Below are 16,362 nucleotides of genomic sequence, written 5' to 3'. Positions count from 1 at the left end.
ATGCTTAATCATTATAATAAATTTATTCATGTCTTATCGTTTTTTTCTTACTTTTTGCTTTACATACTCTGAGGCTTGCTATTATTGCATGAAAGTGTTTTTTTTGTGGTATTATTTTAAAACACTTAATGTATTTAGCATCTTATTCTGTCAGCATGTTTTATTTTAATGGTCCTATAGTATTCCACTATATCTTCCAGACTTTAAGTAATATTTAATTGTAGAATAATTAAGTTTTTCTATTATACTTTTTGGAAGTATAGTTATATTCTGGTTCCACTTTCTCACTCTCACATTCTTACTTCATTTTCAACTCTGTCTTTTAATTAAAACTGTTTTCTTGAAACTTGTTAGTGGCCTCATTTAAAAAAGATCACCCTTAGAAATTCCTTTGTAGCACTGGCCCATGTAGCTCAGTTGGTTGGAGTGTCATCCGGTAGACCAAAAGTTGGAGGGTTCAATTCCCAAACAGGACACATATCCAAGTTGTAGATTTATCCCTGTTCTGGCAATGTGTTTGAGGCAACCTTCCCTCCCTCCCTTTCTCTCTCTTAAAATCAATAAAATTTTTCTTCATACCGCTACCTGCGCTTCCCAAGGCATCTGAGCCAGCCCTGACTGTTTGTGCACGGGGATCCCACCAGCCGTGCCTCCCAAGCACCGGAGCCAGCACTGACTGTCAGGCATGCATCTGCCCATGGCTCTCACCAGCTGCACCTCCCGGGCACCTGAGCCAGCTCTTACTATTGGCATCCATGGCTCCTGCTGGCCACCTCTCTCAGGCACCCCAGCTGGCCCTATCAAAAGCTACATCTCCTAGGCACCTGAGCTGGCCCCTGACTCATGGTGCTTATTGGGTTCCTGCTGACCTGTTGCAAGGCCTCCCAATAACCTAGCCTGTCCTTGACTGTCAGGGTGCACTAAACTCCCATCAAGCCCACCGCACAGCTCAGGCCCCACACAACTTGGCCATTGGACCCTTCAGGGACAGAAAAAATGGGGAGACAAAAAAGCAACCCCTCCCCAAATTAACTAAATGAAACAGAGGCATGCGATATGTCAGAATAATGGCCAGCCTAGCTAATAAAAGTAATATGCAAATTGACCATCACTCCAACACACAAGATGGCTATTTCCATGTGGTCAAAGATGGCTGTCACAAGATGACTGGCAGGGGAAGGTAGTTGTGGGTGATCAGGTCAGCAGGAGAGGGCAGTTGGGGGTGAACAGGCCTTCAGGGGAGGGCAGTTGGGAGGGACCAGGCCTGCAGGGGAAAGCAGTTGGGAGGGACCAGGCCTGCAGGGGAGGGAAGTTGGGGTTGATTAGGCTAGCTGAGGAGGGAAGTTAGGGGTAACCAGGCTGGCAGAGGAGGGCAGTTGGGGTGATCAGGCCTGCAGGGGAGGTCAGTTGAGGGCGATCATGCCTGCAGGGGAGGGCAGTTGGGAGGGACCAGGCCTGCAGGGGAGGGCAGTTGGGGGTGATCAAGACTGTAGGGGAGGGCAGTTAGGGGCAATTGGTATGGCAAGGGAGCAGTTAGGCATTGATCAGGCTGGCAGGGGACTGGTTAAGGGGTGATTAGGCTGGCAGGAAAAAGCAGTTAGGGGCAATCAGGCAGGCAGTCAAGCAAGCAGTTGGGAGCCAACAGTCCTGGATTGTGAGAAGGATCCCAGATTGGAGAGAGTGAAGGCTAGGCTGAGGGACACCCTCACCCCTGTGCACGAATTTCGTGCACTGGGCCTCTAGTACAGTTTATAAACTTGATGGACAAGAAAATCAACAACCTATATAAGAATCAAGAAGAAATCAAAAGTGATAAAGCTACAATAAAACACATGATAGAAGGATTCAACAGTAGGCTAAGAGAAGCAGAGGACTGAATTAGTGAGCTAGAAGATATGGTGTACAGAAACAAGCCCAATCTGAACAGCAACTGGAGAAAAAAATTAGCATGAGGAGAGCCTAAGGGTGCTTTGGGACAATATGAAATGAAGTAACATACATATAATAGGGGTGCCAGAAGGACAAGAAGAGCAGCAAGGATTAGAGAACCTATTTGAAGAAATAATGACAGAAAACTTCCCTGATATGGGGAAGACAAAGGTAATACAAGCACAGAGAGTCCCAAATAAGTTGAATCCCAAAAGACCCCCCACTCCAAGACATGTCCTAATTACAATGGCAAACATTAATGACAAAGAATCTTAGGGGCTGTAAGAGAAACACAGAAAGTTACATACAGAAGATCTATTAGATTATCAAATGATTTCTCAACATAAACACTTCAGGCCAGAAGGGAACAGAATGAAATATACAAAGTAATGCAAAGCAAGGGACTGAATCCAACAATACTCTTTCCAGCAAAGCTATCAATCAAAATTGAAGGGGAAATCAGGAGCTTCACAGACACATAAAAGGGGGAAGAAGGAACACATACACAAAAAAATAAAAATGGCTACAAACAATTACCTATCAATAATAACTTTAAATGTAAATGGACTATATGCTTCAATCAGAAGACATCAAGTGGCTGAATTGATAAGAAAACATGACCTATATATATGCTATTTACAAGAGACCCACATCAGAATCTTGTTCTCTTGATTCACACAGACTGAAAGTAAAGGGCTGGAAAAATATCTTTCAGGCAGATGGAAATAAAAAAAAGCAAGCTGGTGTAACAATACTTCTATCTGACAAAATAGACCTTAAAGTGAAGGCCATAACAGGAGATAAAGAAGGCCTCTTCATAATACTAAAGCGATAAATACAACAAGAGGATATAACTCTTGTAAATACTTATGCACCCAAGGCAGGAGCACCCAAATACAAAACAAACAAACAAACAAAACTTCCAGAAGAAATCAAGGGAGAGATTGTCAACAATACAATCATAATGGGGGACTTTAATACTCCACTGACATCAATGGGTAAATCCTCTAGACAAACATCAGCAAAGAAACAGCATTCATAAATGACTTACTAGATCAGATGGACTTAATTGACATCTTCAGAACAGGTCACCCCAAAGCTATAGAATATACATTCTTCTCAAGGGACATTTTCAAAGACAGACCACATATTGAGTCACAGACAAAGTCTATCCAAATTCAAGAAGATTGAAATCATATTAAACATATTCTCAGACCACAATGGCATAATATTAGGAATAAACTACAATACTATATAATAAAAAGATAATATGTAAATTGACTGAACTGCAGAACAACCAGTCACTATGATGCACACTGACCATCAGAGGGCAGATGCTCAATGCAGGAGCTGCCCCCAGCCCACATGCCCTGATCACCCGATGGGTACCTGCTGGCAAACCTCTCGATCCCTTTTCCTGGCTGACAGGCTCTGATCACTCTATGGAGAACAGGAAACTGGGGGTGGATGGCAGCCAGTGTGGGCAGTGCTAGGCCAAGGCTGCCACCCTGCCAGTCGCACCACAGAGAATGACCTGTGGGTGGGGGCGGGGCCAGCAAGTGGGTGGAAATGATCAACCTCTTGGTTTCTCCCTCTGACTGGCAGGCTCTGATTGCCCGATGGCAAACTACTAGAATTTGGTAATGAAGCAGGATACAAAGTTAACACCTGAAATCTATGTGTGTTTTTTTTAAATACACCAATAATGAACTCACAGAAAGAGAAACAAACAAAAAAATCCCATTTACCATTGAACAAAAAAATATTAAGATACTTAGGAATAAATTTAACCAAGGAGGTAAAAGACCTTTACTCAGAAAATTACAGGACGCTGTAAAAAGAGCTAGAGGAAGACATAAGCAAATGGAAGAATATACCACATTCATGGATTGGTAGAATCAACATCATTAAAATGTCCATACTACCCAAAAGAATCTATAGATTCAATGCAATCCCCATTAAAACACCAATGGCATACTTCAAATATCTAGAACAAACTCTCCAAAAATTCATCTGGAACAAAATAAGACCCTGAATAGCTGCAGTAATTCTGAGAAAGAACAAAGTTGGAGGGATCACAATCCCAGATATCAAACTATACAAGAAAGTCACTGTTCTCGAAACTGCCTGCTACTGGCACAAGAACAGACATATAGACCAATGGAACTGAACAGAGAACCAGAAATTGACCCAAGCCTTTATGCTTAGTTAATATTTAACAAAGAAGGCAAGACAGTCTCTTCAATAAATGATGTTGGGAAAATTGGACAGATACATGCAAAAAAAAAAAAAAAAAGAAAGAAAGAAAGAAAGAAACTAGACCACCAACTTACACCGTACACAAAAATAAAATAAAAATGGATAAAAGACTTAAAAGTAAGATGGGAAATCATAAAAATCTTAGAAGAACCATAGGCAGCAAAATAGCAGACATTTGTCATAGCAATATTTTTATCACACAACTCCTGGGGCAATGGAAACTAAGGAGAAAATAAACAAATGGGACTGCATCAAAATAGAAAGATTCTGCACAGCAAAAGAAACCATAAACAAAACAACAAGAAGGCCCACTGCATGGGAGAACATATTTGCCAATGTTATCTCTGATAAGGGTTTAATCTCCAAAATTTATAGGGAACTCATACAACTTAAAAAAAAGGAAAGATAAATAATCCAATTGAAAAATGGGCAAAGGACGTAAATACACATTTCATAAGAGGACATACAGAAGACCCGGAGACATATGAAAACATGCTCAAAGTCATGAATTATCTGAGAGATGCAAATCAAAACAACAATGAGGTACCATCTCACACCAGTCAGAATGACTATCAAAAACAAATGACTAGTGCTGGAGAGGATGTGGAGAAAAAGGAACTCCCATGCACTGCAGACTCCTTTCTTGGGCTCCTCCTTTTTGATTCTGGCACTTCCTTTTTTTCCTTCTCTTTCTGAAACCTGCATTGACTTTGCGATCTATGTTGTTTACAAGCTCTGTGTATTCTACCTGTCACGTGCCTTTCATTTCCTTCTTTCTATTTTATCATTACAGTGTAGTAATTCTTATTACTTCTTGCTTGCACTATCATAATAGCTCTCCTTCTGATGTTCCTATTTTCAGAGCTCCCTCTGCCAGTTCATGTTTCAAAATGGTTCTAGGATTTCCTTTCAGGCTTCCCAGTTAATGTTCTTGCCTCAACTAAAAATCCATCTTTCTCAAAATGCACTCCTGCCTCTATGCTTTCATTCAAACTGTTTGCTTGATTGAAACACCTGTTGCAATCTGTGCCCACTGAATCCTAACTTATGCTTAAAGCCCCTCTTTAGGCACCTATCTTGCCTTTTTCAGTCCTTCTCTTCAGATAAGATTTTTTCCCTCCTTAAATCCCATAGCACTCATTATATTTGTACCCCTCTCACTGCTCACACATAGATAGACCTCCTAAAGCAACAATTACTCTGTTTCATGCTCTATGTTCTTGTGTCCCTTTTGCACACCTCCCCCAAAGCCTCCTTAACTGTAAAGGTTGCATTTTACTTAGTTTCAAGTCCTGCAGAATGTACTTCCAAATCCTAAAAATTATTAGGTGCTTATTACTGCCGATTTAATTGAATCTTTACCTTGGAAATACCATAGCCGTTAACACACTTTTCTGAATGCTTGGTGTTGACCTTCTTCTGGTGATTGGTAGGCCCATTTATGAAACTCAAATTAGAATTCAGAGTTTAGACAATTCAGTTGGCTATTGGGAAATCAAAAGAATGAATGTGATTTCCTCTCTCTCTCTCTCTCTCTCTCTCTCTCTCTCTCTCTCTGACACTCCCTGTTTCTGTCTCTCTCTCTGAAAGAGCAAGAAAGAGAGAGAAAAGTTAATGACTTAAAGACAAAACAACCTCTCCCACGAAGAGACATGGATGAATATTGGCATTTTCTACTTTTATAATATTTATGTTCTATGTATGTTTGTTTTATGTGTGTATTAATTGTCACATGGTTATCTTTGTTAGTTCATAGGTTGTATAAGGGTGCTATGTCAATATCATTGGTTCAACTGCTTAGTATTAATTGGATTTTTTGTGTTCAAGATTTTAGATCAAATTGTTATATTGACAATGTTTGTCTTAAACATCACAGAGAGGATTGGGTGATATGATATTTATAAGTCAGTGAAAATATATTACTGCTAGTAGAAAAAAGATATGTCTACTTTGGTGGATATCACCTTACACAGAGAGCCATTTAAAGTACACTTTACTTAGTATTGCAAAACCTATAGAATTACATGAGGTTTCAGATCCAAGTTGAGTTGGCTTTAGACAGATATTTAACTATGAATATATTGGAGTACATTATGGAATCTAAAAGCAAGGGTCAGATCGATCTTAGGAAGGAACTGGACCTGGACACTAGACCTCCACCAGAATTCCATTTTTCTTCTTCATTCCCCTTGCTGAAGACTGGCTTTGTTTCAGTCTTTGTTCATGTGGTTAAAATTATTTTCCCAGGTTGACTATTTCTCCAGGTCACATATTCCTGGACCAGACTCTTAGGAAGGAACAGAATCAACATACTTTCTTTGGTCTAGATTCCAAATTCCCAGGAGTTTTGTGATCACACCTGGCCCATCAATGAAGAGGACTCTTAGGAGCTTATAAAATTAAGAAATAAACAGGTCCCAGTGAGGAGATGAGCTTAATAGACAATCTCACAGATATTCATTCTACTGAGTTGACTTATGCAAATTGCTTAAGAAATTTTAATTCCTGTATTTATATGTGGACAAGATTTCTCTTTATATCACAAAGTCAATGACATTTTCTTGTGTAGGAGGATAGTCAAACTAGTGCTCCATGGGTTCTGTTGTTTGCTAACATTCTCTTTTCATTTTGTCAATATATTGTAATTAGCTGCTATTTTATTTTCATTTACATAATATACTAGAGGCCCAGTGCACAAAATTTGTGTACTGGGTGTGTTTCCCTCAGTCTAGCCTGCACCCTTCCCAATCTGGGAACCCCTCAGGGGATGTCCAACTGCCAGTTTAGCAGGATCAGGCCTAAACCAGCAGATGGACAACCCTCTCACAATCTGGGACTGCTGGCTCCTAACCACTCATCTGCCTGGCTGCCTGATTGCCCCTAACCACTGTGCCTGTCAGCCTGATCACCCCTAACCACTCTCCTGCTGGCCTGATTGATAACTAACTGTCCCCCTGCCGGCCTGATCTTCCCTTCCCAACTCCCAACTGCCTTCTCCTGCCAGCCCAATCACCCTCAGCTGTCCTCTTCTTTAGGCCTAGTCACCCCCAACTGCCCTCCCCTGCAGGCCTGATTCCCCCCCAACTACCTCCTCTGCAGGCCTGGTCCTGCCCAACTGTCCTTCCCTGAAGGCCTGGTTGCCCCTAACTGCCTTCCCCTGCTGACCATCTTGTGACAATGTGGGGTGGCCATCTTGTGATGATGTGGGGGCGACCATCTTGTGGTGGCCATCTTGTGACAATGTGGGGGCAGATGTCTTGTCACATGATGGTGTGAGGGTCAATTTGCATATCACCTCTTCATTGTATAGGATGTTCATTGTAGAATACTGGGAAATGTACATAAGCAAGAAGAAAATAATGTAACCCACAATTTATCACTCAAAGATGAATACAATTTATACTTTGGTCTTTATCATTCCAGACGTCTTAATGCACATTATAAATGTTCACAGACACACTTATTTTTTCTTAAAAAATTAGATGTTACTACAAATGCTATTTAATACAATTTCTTTTCTTTTTTTTTAAAATTCTTTTTAAAATTTGTTTTATTTATTTATTTTTTATTTTATTGATTTCAGAGAGGAAGGGAGAGGGAGAGAGAGATAGAAACATCAGTGATGAGAGAATCAACGATCAGCTGCCTCCTGTACTGGGGATCAAGCTTATAAACCCAGATATGTGCCCTTGAACAGAATCGAACCCTTCAGTCTGCAGGCCAAAGCTCTATCCACTGAACCAAAGCAGTTAGGGCTTTTCTTAAATTCTTTACTGTTTAAAAGTATTACATACCGTATTTTTCGGACCATAAGATGCACTTTTTTCCCCCCAGAAGTGGGGGGAAAACGTCCCTGCGTCTTATGGTCCAAATATAGCCTACACATATACTTTAAAAAAAAAAAAAGTTTTTTTACTTGCCCGGCTCTGTGTGGTCTCTGTGTGCTTGCCCGGCTCTAAAATGGTTCTAAATGCTGCTGTTTACTTTACAGGGTTGATTACATGTGTTTATGACTGTGATGTTGGGTTTTAATGCACATAAAATATTTTAGGACAGTATTTGTTTCAGAATCTTTTTTTCTTCATTTCCCTTCTCTAAAAACTGGTGCATCTTATGGTCCGGAGTGTCTTATGGTCCGAAAAATACGGTATGTCTTTTTTTTTTTTTCCTGATTGACCTCTCCCTGGCCACTCTCAACCCCCAGCACATGTCCTTACCCACTACTGTGTGTGTCTATGGGTTAGGCTTATATGCATACAAGTCCTTTGGTTGATCTCTTATCACCACCACCTCCCTGTTTTCTCTTTGAGGTTTGACAGTCTGCTTGATGCTTCTATGCCTCTGGATCTATTTTTGTTCATCAGTTTATGTTGTTCATTATATTCCACATATGAGTGCAATCATGTGATATTTATCTTTTTCCAACTGGCTTATTTCGCTTAGCATAATGCTCTCTAGGTCCATTCATGCTGTTACAAATGGAAAGAGTTCTTTCTTTTTTTATAGTAGTATAGTGTTCTATTATGTAAATGTACTACCATTTAAAAAAATATGTATTTTATTGATTTTTTACAGAGAGGAAGAGAGAGGGACAGAGAGTTAGAAACATCGATGAGAGAGAATCATCGATCAGCTGCCTCTTGCACACTCCCCACCGGGGATGTGCCCGCAACCAAGGTACATGCCCTTGACAGGATTCGAACTCGGGACCTTTCAGTCCCCAGGCCGACGCTCTATCCACTGAGCCAAACCAGTCTCAGCTGTACCACAATTTTTAAATCTACTTATCTGCTGATGGACACTTAGGCTGTTTCCAAATCTTAGCTATGGTAAATTGTGCTGCTATGAACATAAGGGTGCATATATCCTTTCTGATTAATGTTTCTGCTTCATTGGAATATATTCCTAGAAATGGGATTACTGGGTCAAATGGAAGTTCCATTTAAAAATTTTATTTATTTATTTATTTATTTATTTATTCATTAATTTATATATTTTATTGAATTTTACAGAGAGAAAGGGAGAGGGGTGGAGAGCTAGAAACATTGATGAGAGGGAAATATCAACCAACTGCCTCCTGTACACCCCCTACCAGGGATGTGCCCACAACCAAGGTACAGGCCCTTGACTGGAATCAAACCAGGGATCTTTCAGTCTACAGGTGGATGCTCTATCCACTGAGCCAAACCTGTCTCAGCATTTTTTAAATTTTTGATTAAATGCCATATTGTTCTCCACAGTGGCTGCACCCGTCTGCATCAGGGTTCCTTTTTCTCTGCATCCTCTCCAGCATTTGTTGTTTATTGATTTGTTGATGATAGCCATTCTAACAGGTGTGAGATGATACCCCATTGTCGTTTTAATTTGCATCTCTCAGATGATTAGTGACTTTGACCAATTTTTTTAAACATGTCTCTTAGCCTTCTCTATGTCCTCTTTAGAAAAGTGTCTATTTAGGTCTTTGCCCATTTTTTGAATGGATTGTTTATCTTCCTTCATTTTTTTAATCAAAATATTTATAGAGGGGTTAATAAAATGTGAATGAACAATACCTCTGGAGAATCAAAGGGAAAGCGCTTGTCCTAATTTCCTGAAACTGCAGGTCTGTATCTGTCTGCCCTTGTGTCCACCTAAAATATTTATCGAGGTAATTACAAACACCCAGACAAACTCCACCTCACTCCTGGAGCTAGTTTCCTTTTAAAAACCATCCTGCCAAATCTACAGTACATGGTTTGGACTTCTGGAGAAATTCCCACTGTTCCAGTTGAAGCTTCACCAGAGTTTTAAGATGAGGGCAGCAGAGTCTAATATCAAACTATATTTAATTTGTGGGATAGCAGTAGGACAATTTGTGGGGTTGAGGCTTTCGGGTGCCAGATCTAGGGTGGGTCTAGGTCCAGGTCCTCTATGTTGGTTCTCCTGGATGACATTTCTGCTAGTTTGAACACTAATCACATCTTTGTGGTGTGTGTGTGTGTGTGTGTGTGTGTGTGTGTGTGTGTGTGTGTGTGTTTTAAGCCTTTGGACTGATTTTGTCATGTGTATACAACATACAACTATATTTCAAAGATAAACAGAAATGAGAATTTGTGGCCTAACATTATATTGAGGAGAGAAAAAGAGGACACGATTTCTAGCTTCATAATTAGCATAAGGCCACCAGCCAGCCTCCACTGTCTTTACACTGAGTGGAGTTCTCCTTTGGGCCAGGTCAGAGTAGTAATGATAGTCATTTGACCCTTCAGTGGCAGTACTCGAGTTTCTAGGAAGTCTTTGATGTGTCTGTGCAAATTTAAGAACTCCATTAAATTTCTAGCCAAAGGAACTTTGTCCTCACAGTCTCCAGTGAGGAAAAGAAAAGGGAAGCCTTATTCTGATTGATCAATTGGTTTTATTGGAGCAGTTTGTTTCTGTTTTAATTCTGGTTAGCTATCTATTATTAACTAGAGGCCAGGTGTACAAAATTTGTGCACATGTGTGTGTGTGTGTGTGTGTGTGTGTGTGTGTGTGTATGTGTGTGTGTGTGTATATACCTCAGACCAGCCTGCACCTTCTCCAATCTGGGACACCTCAAGGATTGTCTGACTTCCCGTTTAGGACCGATCTCATTGTACAATGGGGATTTCTCCAGAATTGTGAGAGGCAGTCGGGACCTAGCCTCTCACAAATCCATGATGGCTAGGTCCCAACTGCTTGCCTGCCTGCCTGATTTCCCCTAACTGCTTCTGCCTGCCAGCCTGATCACCCCCTAACCACTCACCTGCCAGCCTGGTGGATGCATAACTGCTCCCCTGCTGGCCTGATTGCCCCTAACTGCCCTTCCCAGCAGGGCTGATCACCCCCAAATGCCCTCCCCTGCTGGTCTGATCACCCACAACTGCCCTTTCCTGCTGGCCATCTTATGGCAGCCATCTTGTGTCCATATGGGGGCAGCCATCTTTGACCACATGGGGGAGACCATCTTGTGTGTTGGAGTGATGGCCAATTTACATATTACTCTTTTATTAGATAGGACTAGAGGCCCTGGCCTCCACCGCATCAGGCCCCCCGCAGCCCATAGCCACAAGATGGTGGCACCCAGAACCCTCAGCCCAGCCTGCCCCTTCTCACAGTCTGGGAGCCCTCAGGGGCGGAAGGCAACCAGACAATCAGGGGAAGGTGACGCCTCCATCACACCTCTGCTGTCAATGCCTGCAGCACAAGCCTCAGGCAGCCCTATTTACCTGAGCCTCAGGTGGTCCTAGTTGGTTGGGCACTGATATCCGAGGCTTGCCTGCACCTTGGGCTGGCTCTGGGCATCTGGGGGGCTGAGGGTGGGTCCAACTACACTGTGCACCTGACCTCCCTCCTCCCCAAGGCTGGGCTGAAAGAACTGGGAGGCTCTGGCAGGGCTGAGGGGACTGGGTGCCACCACCTTGTGGCTATGGGCTGGGGGAGGCCTGATGCGACTGAGGCCAGACATGGCGGGGATCTCCCTTTTCAGCATCCCGCATGGAAAGAGAGATGATCGAACTGGTTCTAAGTGGAGGCAGCCAGGGATTGAGAAATAATAGAAATAAAGAGAGAAGACACAGAGATAGATTTTAAACTGGGAACTGGGTGGGCTGCCATACTATCTGCTGGAGAGGCAGGAAGACAATGATGATGACTCTTTCCAGCACATTTATTTTATACCCCCAATACCAGGAAGTAACACCAACTTATTTGCATTCTTAAGTAGGCCCTAGCATGCCTGGATTTACATATCTAGTCCCCCCCCTGCCGACACCTGGGCTGATATGAAGGCCAAGCTGACAACATGTCTGCCATCTTGGGGAAACATGTTCCCAAGGCATGGCTCTGCCTATGCCTTGAGTTCAGCTGACGATAATTAAGGAAAATGCCCATGTGTCTTCCCAGGCAGCTTTTGACAATGGGCGTTGCCATCTTTGTGAGGATCAATTTCATATTCCCTCTTTATTAGATAGGATTAATATAAAACTGTTTGGTTTCCTCATTTAATGGGAAGAAACCAACCGATGAGGGTGCCTAGTGAATATCAGGGACTTTGTACACTTATTGATTCAGTTCTCACTACAACCCCGTGAGGTAGATATCATGTTTCCTATTAATAAATAGGGTACATAACTGCCTTACTTGATATTATTCAGTTCTTAGCTAGGGGAGCAGGGATTTAATTGGAAGTTTGTTTGATTATAAATTCATGTTTTTTTTTTTTTTTTTTTTTTTCAGTTCAGCTGCTGGTCTGGAACATTTTAGGTTGTTTGATAAAATTTGGGCTCTATAGCTTTTCTTCTTTTACCATTTCCTGTAAATTGAATTTGCCTTCTAGGATACTATTCTTTTCCTTTTTATTTCTGTAAAGGTAATAAGTACTACATGGAATTGCTACTCTAAGTGTTAGATAGAAAAAAAGAATTTTTTCATCTTTACATGAGTATTTAAGATAACAATTCATAATATTGTATAATTATTTTAACATTGGGACCCTAGGCATATATAACTCTGAATTTTCAGATTTTAGTGTAGACATCTCTGATTGAAGGTACCCCTCCCTAAATCTCTTAGATGGGGTTAGGGCCCCTTGTGGTACACTCTCAAAGCCTTCTATACTTTTCTTTCACATAACTTTAAAAATATTTATGTTTATTGTTGAGGTTATTACATATGACATTCATTTCCCCCCTTTACTCCTTCCACTCAATTCCCACCCTACCCTAGGTCTTCTATTACCTGTGTCCAGGGATTAAGCATATACACATATAAGTTTTTCGATTATTCTCTGCCCTCTCTTCCTCTTTTACCCTTCCCTCTGATATTAATCAGTCTGTGCTATGCATCCATGCCACTGGGCCTATTTTGTTTGTTCATTAGTTTCTACATATAAGTGAGCTCATGAGATATTTGACTGGCTTAATTTAATTATTTATTAATTATTTGCTTGCATAATACTCTCCAGGTCCCTTCATGCTGTCTCAAAGGGTGAGATATCCATTTTTTATTTTTTTTACAACTGCATTATATTTTATTTTGTAGATGTATCAGTTATTTTTTTTTAATTATTTATTTATTTATTAATCTCCTGATGGGCACTTAGGACGTTTCAAGAGCTTAGCTATTGTAAATAACACTGCTATGAACATAGTGGTACATATATTCTTTCTGGTTGGTGTTTTGGGAATCTTAGGATATATTTCTAGAAGTGGGGTCATTGAGTCAAATAGCAGTTCAATTTTTAATTTTTTGAGGAAATTCCATACTGTTTTTCACAGTGGCTGTACCAGTCTGCATTCCTACCAGCAATGTACTAGGGTTCCCTTTTTTCCACATCCTTGCCAGTACTTGTTGTTTGTTGATTTATTGATGGTAGCCATTCTGACAGGTGTGAGGTGGTTCTTCATTGTTGTTTTAATTTGAATCTCTCTGATGATTAATGACTTTGAGCACTTTTCCATATGTCTTTTGGCCATCTGTATGTCCTCTTTGGAGAAGTGTTTATTTAAGTTTTTTCCTAAGTATATTAAATTTTTATTGTTGTTGCAATGGTAAATTTTTATTGTTGTTGCAATGGGATTGTTTTTAGTTTCTCTCTCAGAGAGATCATTATTGGTGTATAAAAATGTCATTTCTTTCTGGATATTAAATTTGTATTCTGCTACTTTGCCAAATTAATTTAATAAATCTAGTAATTTTTTGGTGGAATCTTTAGGGTTGTCTAGGTACAATATCATGCCATCTGAGAATATGACAGAGAATGAGAGAGAGAGAGAGAGAGAGAGAGAGAGAGAGAGAGAGAGAGAGAAACACTGTCAAAGAAGGGAATCAGAAAGGCATGGGCATGCTCCAGAGTGAGGGAACCATGCAGGTCCTTCCTCTGAAGGGTTGTTTTTCTGGAGACTTCAGGGAAATATTCATCAGCTTTCCAGGTATTCCCCTCAGGGTCCTATTCTCCACTGATTGGTCAGTGTCAGGGCAGGAGGTCATTAGTCAATGCTAAGCCCTGCCTGGCCTTGCTGCTTTTCTGGGCCTAGAGCTGAAATACAGCTGAGGCCTAGGTATTTTCTCTAGTTGAATCAACTCTGTCTCTGTGGTCAACAGACTGGAGGCTTTGTTCCTAAGGTTATTTGAGGTGGGCCAGAACCCCATTGTTCTTAAGGCTTAAGGCTTAATGCTTAAGGCAGTAATTGTGTAAGGGCTTGTATGGAAGTCCTATGAGGTTATTCTTTTGCCTTTGGTTCTTCTAAGGGGGTGTACTCATGACCAGTGATATGCCAGGGGAGGAAAGGTCAGCGGAGGGTCTGAACCACATGACCAGTGATATGAAAGGTCAGGGGATCTAACCCACAAGACCAGTGATATGCTATGGGAGGAAAGGTCAACCTGGGGTGGGGGTCCCAGCCCAGTTTTACCTGTTGCTAGGCAACTGGAGCTATCTGCCTTGGTGACAGATACCTGGCCTTTTGTTCTACTCTGCTCATGTTAGTCTAACTGCCTAGTATATCACCACCCTCCTCAGCCAAAGTTTCAGGGAAGTTTATATTCTCTCAGAGGTCAATATGTGGTAAACATTTTTTAATAAAAGTGGTGGGTTTCAGAAATTATGCTAAACTAAGTACTAGTCTTCGTTACTCTGACCCAAATGACTGTATATCCTATTCTTAAACTGTTCATGTCGCATCTCTGAGTGTCATAGTTTGAACATCTTCATTTTGTTTTTTCTTTGAGTCTTATTGTCTGTTAAATCTTGTAGCTAAAAAATTTGTTACATTACTTTATTGTAAGTACATTGCTTTTTTCACTTTTAGTTGCCTATAGAGAATAGATTACTTAGTGCAAATTACAGATCATTAAACTTTGTAAAGCTCTAAACATTATATGTTGTAATAATTATCAAAGATGAAAAGGGCTATTATCTAATAAAGATGGAAATTTGAGAGTATAGGTGTGTTTATCTTCATTACACATTACTTATATAACTTCTAATATCCTACTACTGTGATTATAGTTTACAGAGGTAAAGTGGGGCTAAATGAAAAGAAATGAACAGATGTTAAAAAGGAAATTATTTAGCAGCTCATTAAAGAAGAGTAGCTCGTAGTTTATTGGAACTCAGAAATTATATAATAGCACTACATATGTGTAAATATGTAAGGTTTGAGGCACAGAAAACTGATCACCAAGACATGTTAAAGTAAAGTTTATTCCCCAGTAATGAGCGGGACTCATTACGGAAGTAGAGAAATCAGAATTCAAGGAGTGGGGCGGGGTAAGGACCCAGCCCGGCTGCCACCTGGACATGGAGGGAAGCAGCACGTGGGCTGGTCTGGAAGTCTTTTCAGGGGAGGAACAGGAGAGGGTTGGACCCAGGGCGGAACAGGAAGGGGCACTTTGGCACACGCTGATTGGTGGTTCAATGTCTTGGGGATGTCTGTGGCAGATGCCAGTAATGTCATAACTCCGCCCACCAGTTGCGGGGGAGGGAGAATCTCACATTCCAGACTCTTTGATATATTATATTAAAAAAAACTGAGAGCCTCGGCAGGGGTTCAGGGGCTTTGTCACCATCCACATTGCAGATGCTTGCATCAGCTCTGGGCTTCCCCACTGCCTCGACCTAACAATATATACATTTAGAGGCCTGTTGCAGGAAGATTCCTGCAATAGGGCTTCCTGCTGTGGTCGCTGCCCCGCCTCCTTCCCTCCCTTCTCCCCCACCCCACTTGCTTGCTTCTCTGCAGCTTCGCTCCCTTCTACAGCGCTCGGCTTCTTTCTACACTGTCTTCAGTCTTCACTCTGACCTGGATATGCAAATTTACTGTCATCTCGGTTTGGTTAATTTGCAATCTTGCCCTGTTTAGCTGGTGGGCTTGGCTTGTGGGCATAGCGAAGGTATGATCAATTTGCATGTTTCTCTTTTATTAGATAGGATATTTAAAAAATATATTTATTTTTTGTACATATGTACATGGTTTATTTCTAGTAAAATAAAGATGAAGGGAGAGGGAGAGAGATTAATAGTGAGAGAGAATCATTGATTGGCTGTCTTCTGAGTGCCCCCCACTGGGGATCGAGCCTGCAACCTGGCATGTGCCCTTGACCAGAATCGAATCCGGTACCCTTCAGGCCACAGGCCGATGCTCTATCCACTGAGTCAAACCAGCTAGGGCTCTA

This window comes from Pipistrellus kuhlii, unplaced genomic scaffold (genome assembly GCF_014108245.1).
Source record: "Pipistrellus kuhlii isolate mPipKuh1 unplaced genomic scaffold, mPipKuh1.p scaffold_m20_p_1, whole genome shotgun sequence".
Taxonomy (NCBI): domain Eukaryota; kingdom Metazoa; phylum Chordata; class Mammalia; order Chiroptera; family Vespertilionidae; genus Pipistrellus; species Pipistrellus kuhlii.
The sequence above is the reverse complement of the archived record's forward strand: the minus strand, read 5'-3'. Positions refer to the sequence as shown.